The sequence below is a fragment of the Gordionus sp. m RMFG-2023 genome, chromosome 5 (assembly GCF_954871325.1).
Source record: "Gordionus sp. m RMFG-2023 chromosome 5, tfGorSpeb1-WG-v2, whole genome shotgun sequence".
NCBI lineage: Eukaryota > Metazoa > Nematomorpha > Gordioida > Chordodea > Parachordodidae > Gordionus > Gordionus sp. m RMFG-2023.
The window spans coordinates 8,832,554-8,841,371 of record NC_088779.1 but is presented as its reverse complement, the minus strand read 5'-3'; the positions used below and the strand labels follow the sequence as shown (position 1 = coordinate 8,841,371).

At 27.7% G+C, this 8,818-nt stretch overlaps 1 long non-coding RNA gene across 1 annotated transcript; it reads left to right on the top strand.

The window, feature by feature from the left end:
* Nucleotides 1-495: 495 nt before the first annotated feature.
* On the top strand, nt 496-6,189 carry LOC135929877 (uncharacterized). The gene is made up of 2 exons (XR_010572653.1): nt 496-634; nt 5,790-6,189. It is a non-coding gene; the product is annotated as an uncharacterized LOC135929877 (long non-coding RNA).
* Nucleotides 6,190-8,818: the final 2,629 nt, after the last annotated feature.

Here is an 8,818-nt window from a genome sequence, read left to right as displayed (position 1 = left end):
TGATATATTTTAATAAATACTCTAACTTATTGTACCAACATGGTGAAAATCATTAATTTTAATTTCAAAAACCAAAACACTTTTCAATATGATATATTTATAATAAATACTTTAACTTATTGTACCAACATGGTAAAAATTAATAATTTCAATTTCAAAAACCAAATCACTTTTCAATATGACCTATTGTAACTATTTATCTCAAAACACACATTTCTTTTTTTCCTTTCTTTTAAATAAAATGGTCAACAAAAAAATAATCATTTTATTCAATTTATATTTTTTTATGACTTATTTTTAATAAATAACAAAATTACATTTCAAATCTTCCCTTTTTATCCATACCATAAACCGTCATTTTATTATCGCTGGTATAGAAAATTTTTTTTAATCCCACATGGGGGTATTATTAATTTAAAGGTTTGGTTTAACAAAACGAAACCCGTCAAAATTATTTCAAAAAATATAATATTTTTATTACTTTTAAAATATAATATTTTTTCCTTACTCTTATAAATTAAAAAAATTTTTTTTACTTTTTATTATGGATTCCTCTCCATCTGACATTCTATCTTTTTTATACGATTCCCCATTTGAAAATTCAAGTCATTCTCAATTTGGTGAAGATTTTCAGGTAAAATTATATTTAAGTTAGAGACCTTCATGGGTCTAGATCCCGGCCCAGGCCCTCTAGAAAATTTATAATGCCGTGGGCCGGCCCGACCCATGAAGGTCTCTAATTGCAGTTAGCTAAAGTGACCATTAAATCCTGACCCATATATAAATCATACAAATGATATTTTTTTTAAAAAGATATTAGATCAAAGTTTGGTTCCGCTGAAATCTTCCAATGATCCTTGTGTCAAAAAAAATTTTTTGGATACACCAAGAAAAGGGAATAGAAAATGCACTTTGTGTAACAAAACCTATCGCATAAGTACATCATCAAGTAAATTTTTTTTAATATATAAAATACGTAAAATTAGCATAAAAATTTTTAACGAATGATTTAATTAAATATATTTTTTTTACCTTATTGTACCTTTGTTTTTACGTAATAAAATATTAGTGTTGTAAAAGGGCTAAGCCGAACTCAGCCAGTTTTTGAGTAGAAAAATTACTCAGATACAAGCTGGCTCAATAAGCTATATGAGTTGGCTCAGGAGTTGCTCTAGCCGACTTTTCAGCAAAAATTTACTTTTGATTAATAATTTTTAAAATTATAATTATGTAGAAATAGTGTACCATCGCCATTTGGAGTGAAAAAATTTATTCAGATTTAAGTTAAAAATTATAATTATGTAGAAATAGTGTGCCATCGCTATTTTGAGTGAAAAAATTTATTCAGAACATGAGTATACTAGCTAAATTAGGTTGCTCAAATATTCTTTATAACTACAAGTTAATATATTAAACATTCCTGGCCCGAGACCTATTTTATAAAAATAATTTAGTTCGGGCTTAATAATTTAAAAAATTTAAACCGCGCCGGCAGGGGGTGGACTCGTTACGATACGGCCTCGTGGGCATTCATTTATAACGGCCTCATTTGTTCCCTTAAATGGTTTCTTCAAATTATATGATTTTTATAACTAACTATTTACATTTTTAAAAAAATAATAGTATGACATCATACTTATATATTTTGTTTTAAATTGATTATCTAAATTCATATTCATTGCACATATATATCTTGTATTAAATATAGTTATATATAGCACTATAAAATAAAATATACATGTTAAATATAAAATACCTACTCAATAATCAATTATATCAGAGTTGTTAATAGATTCTTTTTAAATGGATCTAGATACGGATACATCGTCTGAAAATTTATCTAGATATAGATACAATTTTTATTATACTCTTATATATAGTGTTTGCAATGGTCCGGTCCCTTTTTTCTAAAATAAGATCGGAATAATGGACCGTTAAGTCAAATGAGACCGGACCGTGTGACTATCGGTTCGGTCCGGTCGGTCCCATATAATTTTTTTTATTAAGCTACAAAAGTTTTTCCTGGCAATTTTGCTAGTATGAATATTTATGACTCATTTTAATAAGGTAATTGTTTAGAATTTTTTTTTTCGAAATGTATTATTGAACACTTTAATATTAGGATTTATGTATTCAATCATTTCCAAAAATTTAATTTAATCATAGTATTGTAAACTTTTATTTTCTTTAATCGGTCTTCAATCGGACCGGAACACAGAACCGTGTTGTAGAACCGGACCGTCCCATTAGACACAAGAGCATGATGGGACCGACTTGGACCGGACCGTCGGCCCGACGTCCGACCGGACTTTAAACACTACTAATATAGTTTGTATAATCTTAAATTAGATTCTATTGTAAAAATTAATGAAATGAACTAAAAATATTGACTCGTTATCATATTTATCAAAATATAACTAAAATAATGATTTTTAGATTTTAATATTGTTGTTAAACAGCTCGTTTTCAGCTTTTAAAAAAATCGGCTCAAGCCGTTTAACAACACTAGATTTTAATTTAATATATGGAAATCGAAATATATGATTATAAATAATTATTTATTTCAGTAATAAAATATTTTCAAAATTTTGGTCATTAAAGCACCCTCGTTTATTTGTAAAGACATTTTTAGCTATACTACTAAGTCTTTCGGCGCTTAAAAATACTAAAATCTCGACTTTTTGAAAAAATAATTTAAAATTTGTATCAAAATTTAAATCATTAAACAATCATATCTGCTGCTATGGGTTGCTGAAAAAATCGGCCAACAACTGTATGTCGGCAAATTATATTTTTTTGTGGAGCTAATGTTTTGATTATTTTTATAAATGAAAGATTTTCAACAACTGAAAATGGCTGCAGTGTTGCAACTTGCAAGTTGAGGTAATGCTAACTAAAATTTTCATATTTTTTGGTAGACATGGCAGATATGTTTTCATTATTTTGAAATATTTTTTAAAATATGCTCTATAAATTGTCATGGATAAACAATGTCGGAACTTGTTGATGCTTCATTGATTATTACTTCTTTCTCCCTCTTTGTCACTATTGATATTAATCTAAATAAATTTTAAAAATTAGTATAATAAAATAAAATTAACCAATTCTATTGAAAATGACGGATACCTTGAATAGATTGTAATATCAAAATTTGTTTGTTTTAAGCCTGAAATTTTTTTTAGATACCCGATGAATTATATTTGTCAATGTAATCTAAAATATTTAAAAGAAAATTTATCTTACATTTTTATGAATATTAGTTTTATTTTAATAAATAACACTGTTATTTCTTTTATAATACAATATTATATATTCTCAAACTTTTAGCGTTTTACTAATGTTGTTCAACTACTCGATTTGATCTGATTTTTAAAAACGGCTAACTATATTTTAGACAGGTAAATATTGCCTAAGCCTCGAGATTTAGCTTATAGATTTCCATACCTTTGTGGCATCTATGATCAAAATTTCCGGTTTTGCCTAATAATTTTATGGATAAAATTTTGAGTTAGCCGTTTTTAAAAATCGGCTCAAATCGAGCCATTTAACAACACTATTTTTTACCATGTATTTTTTATAAACTAATTAAAATTACCACAAATACAATTTATTATATAACAAATTTTTTATAGTATCAATATGTAATATAAATATTTGTTTAAAAGATAAAATAAATATGCTTATTAAATGATAATTCTCGCTGAAAAATACGGTAAAATACCGAATAGGTGAATTTTTATATATAACACCAGGTCGAATATAATTAAAAAATCCAGGCAGGGCCAAAAAAAATTTTTAAATGAAGGCTGGGCCTAAAAAAATTTTTTCAAAAAAATCGGTCGGGACGGGCCGTGGAAATAAAACCTCTGCAGGTCTCTGATATATGTTTTAATATTTTATACATAATTTTTTTTTATAGCATTCTTAATATTTTTTAATATATATATATATATTTAAATTAATTATTTCAAAATATTTAAATAATAAATAAACGGAGCCGACTTGGCCTTTGTACAACACTAAATAAGATCTTGTTTGGTTTTTTTTGATCAAAATGTTGAATTACTAAATAAGATATAAAAAATAATAATGAATTTTTAATGTCTAAAGTTTATTTATATTTTTAGCCAATTTGCGAAAACACATAATAACTTCACACCCAGAATCCCTATCCACTGTATCTGTTAAAGTACCCGATACATTATATGGTTCTAGGAAATTAACTGCTGATGAAAATTTGTATTGTAATAAATTAATACTTCGATATTTGATAAAAAATAATATTGCCTTTCATACAATAGATAGTCAATATTTTAAGGACATATTTAGATATTTAAATAAGAATGTCAAAATATGGTGCAGGCAAACTGCCATCAAGCACCTAGGCTCATTATATAATTGTGCCAAAAACAATATAATAAACATTTTGAATCAAGAAGAATGTCAGTTATCATTAACTACAGATATCTGGACTGGGCTAAATTCTCTATCATATTGTGCACTAACAGTCCATTTTATAAATAAGGATTGGAAGTTGAAAAATTTTTTACTAGATATAATAGAATTCCCGCATCCTCACACGGGAATAGATATATTTGAGTTGATAATATCAACTCTTGAGGAATTCCAAATTGAAAAAAAAATATTATCTATAACCCATGATAATGCTGCAAATGTTATAGTAGCTGCCGATTTGTTGGTAGATTATTTCATAAATAATGGTAACGCCAATGCAAATAATAATAGATGCTTAGCACACGTAATTAATATTATCGTTCAAGCGGGCTTAGACAGCTTATCTACTCATCTTGCCAAAATACATATTTTAATTAGCAAAATGCATAAAAGCCCAAAGTTTATGCAAGAGTATATCAATTTAAGTGGAGGTTGTAGGATACCACTAGATATAGCCACTAGATGGAACAGTATGTATTTAATGATAACTACTGTTAATAAAGTAATATTTTATTATTTGATATTTTTTATAATCATATTTTAATAGAATATAGATGCCATCATTAATATAAGTAGGCGATATTTACCCAATAAAGATAATTTGAACCAGGAGAAGGCTAAGTTATTGATTGAGCTAGAGTCATTTTTGTATCCATTCTATAAAATCACGTGTGAAATAAGTTCGGCGTCATCATCTACAATTAGGATGTCAGCCTTATATTTAGATAATATAGCGAATTCTTTATCGCTTAATGCCCAATCACATAAAAATATAATTATAAAAAGTGCTGCTAATATAATGAAAGAAAAATGTAATATTTATATCGAATATTTCACCACATTTTCAAATTATGCATCATCATTTCTTGATCCAAGAATTAAGAAAACATTTTTACCAAATTTCATAAATAACCTTGGGTTTTATGAAAAATTCAAAAAAGTATTTGATGATTATGGTACATCGAAATCAATATATGATTTCGAGGAGGAGGATAATAATGAATCCAATCTAATGTCTGTCAATATTCTGAATGAGTTAAGATAAATACTTAATTATATAGAATACTCATAAAAACTTCTAACAAACATTTTTGAAGCTATATTGGAGTGACTAAATTTAAATATTATGCTTACATTAAACAAAAATTATGATAGTTATTTGAGTTAATATAAATATTTATTAAACATTTAAAAATAGAGACTTAAGAACTTATAAAATTAATAAAGCATATAGTTGCAAAATAGGCATTTTTAAAATATGTTTGTTACAAGGTTTTACAATGGATTTGATTATATAATAAATAGTTAATTTAATTTAAATATTTTATATTAAGGAAATCATACATTATGCCAAATTTAGACGGAGAAGAAATCGAAGAATATTTAACAGATCCGGTTGCTCAAACCTCTGTTGATATTATAGATTGGTGGTCTCGAAACGCTAATCGTTTTCCAAAGCTGTCGACAATGGCCAAGGATATGCGAACAAACTACGTCCGTAGCAAGCGAACGTATTTTTTCTCGAGCCGGCGCAACCATTACTAAGAAGAGGAATAGGATGTCAGCCTCAACGTTAAAACAATGCCTATGTATAAATTCATGGGATGTTAATGTTTTAAATTTGCGTGACGAATTTTTTGTATAATTTGTTATTTTTCAATTATTTGTTATTTGATTTCATATAATTTTTATTTTTTATTTATGAAAATAATAAAGATATGAAAATGTGCCTTATTTATTTTGCATTTGTAAATTTTTACTTATAAAATATAAGAGCCTACTTGCGATAAATGAATAATAAATATATCATTTTTAAAAAAATAATAGTTAATATTTCTAAAAAGAAAAGGGGGGGGGGGTTTATAGATAAAAAATTTTTAATTCCTAATTAGTAGTATCTCTGAAGATCTAAATGTTTTCCAAATTTTTTCTATGATATTCATTCTTAAGTATGAATAATTGGATTTTGCATAAGTCATCCACACAATTACCAAAGAAAAAAAATCAATTAAAATTTATAATGATGCAATAGTGGTAGAAAGTATTTAGGGGGTTTAGCAAGGCCCGCTAACACTCGCTTTAACAATCGTGATATGTAAACAAAATATTTGTAAAACTCAGAAATTATGAAAAATAATTTAAAATTTGTCAAGAATTATATCCATGATCTTAAATCAAATAATAATTAAAATCTTGTGTTTCAAATCAAATTTGATATAAAAAATTTATAGTAGTTACATATTACTTAATATTTTTATAAGATTAGAAAAAATATATCTGAATGTCTTAAATTTAAAAATGAGTTCCTTGCTCAATTTTCCCTGTATTTTCCTATTATCTAGCAATCCTTTAAAAAGTTTCAAAGGATATACCACTCATATCTAATACCAAATATTATAAACTAAGTTCAAGTTAAAAAAAAAAGAATGAAATATAATAGCAGTATCAATATTAGAGATTTAGAAATATTTTTCTAATTATAAAAACTTTTTACTAGTCTGAAAATAAGTATAATTTATTTTATATTTCTAGATTTTTAAGGGTGGAGTCAAAAAGTAATGAAAGAAAAAATTTCTTAGTGAATCCAAATATTTTATAACATCTTTCCAATATCAAAATTTTTTTAAATAGGCTTAAAACAATTTTAAATAAAATTTTCCTCATTGGAATAAAATATAATTGCAGTGACACCTTATTACTAGATTCAATGGTTTTAGAAAATCTATAAATATCCAAAACTTTTTACAAGACTTTAAACATAAATAAAATGTTTTTTTAATTTTTACATTTCAAGCGTGGTGATAAAAAAAATAAAATTTTTGAACTTTATAATATTAAAAACCACTAAGATTAAAAGAAAGTTTAAAAAAACTTAAAGATGACGATTATGACAATTGTCACTTTTCTAAGGTACATATTCACTGAAAATTTAATTTAACATGTTAATATATATATTTTTACCTATTTGCTTCAAAGAAATTCGAAAAAACTTAAAAATGACGATTATGACAATTGTCACTTTTCTAAGGTACATATTCACTGAAAATTTAATTTAACATGTTTACAATATATATTTTTACCTATTTGCTTCAAAAAAATTCGACAAAACTTAAAAATGACGATTATGACAATTGTCACTTTTCTAAGGTACATATTCACTGAAAATTTAATATAACATGTTAATATATATTTTTTTACCTATTTGCTTCAAAGAAATTCGAAAAAACTTAAAAATGAAGATTATGACAATTGTCACTTTTCTAAGGTACATATTCACTAAAAATTTAATTTAACATGTTCACAAAATATATTTTTACCTATTTGCTTCAAAAAAATTCGAAAAAACCTAAATATGACGATTATGACAAATTTTAACGCAAGCCCACCCAGCAAGCTGACCCAGCAAACCGACCCTGCAAGCCGACGAAACAAGCCGACGAAACAAGCCGACCCAGCAAGCCGACCCATCAAGCCGACCCAACAAGCCGACCCAGCAAGCCAACCCATCAAGCCGACCCAACAAGCCGACCCAACAAGCCGACCCAACAAGCCGACCCAACAAGCCGACCCATCAAGCCGACCCAACAAGCCGACCCATCAAGCCGACCCAGCAAGCCGACCCACCAAGCCGACCCACCAAGCCGACCCAACAAGCCGACCCATCAAGCCGACCCAACAATCCGACCCAGCAAGCCGACCCAGCAAGCCGACTCATCGGGTCGGCCCAATGGGTCGGCTCATGTGGCCCATTGGGTCGGGTCGGGTCTGATCTATGGCTAAATGGGTTGGCTCGGGTTTAAGGTCGTTTTTTTCGGCTCAAACCTTGCTGGGTTTTCGGCCAAGCCGACCCGATCCAGCAATTTAACAACACTACCTCCAACTACTAGAAATATGCATCTAATATTGACCCATCTACCGGTTTTACATTATTTTAATGTTTGTTTAATTTCAACAATAGTTTATTTATATTTTTGCCTGATTTCTTTATTTGTCTAGGCTAACCCTAATCCATCACATTGCTACAAAACATGATGAATCTATTATTAAAGATAAGCAAATAAAATAATGACGATTAAACAAACGCCTTACCCATCCTAGAGTTACTGGTAGACAAAATAATAAAGAAATACGCTTGAAATGAACTCATCTGGAGGTTTATTTTGTTTTTTTATCTTATGTTTTATATCTATGTTTATTTTATTTTCACCCAGTTCTCCAAATGATATTTCAATCACCACTACCACAATCCCATGTCACATCCACCTATTTTTAACAAATATAAACATTTAATTCTGTACTATCATTCACTTCACTAGGAGTTAATATAAATATTACTTTATCCGATTCTCTCAGAAACATTCAT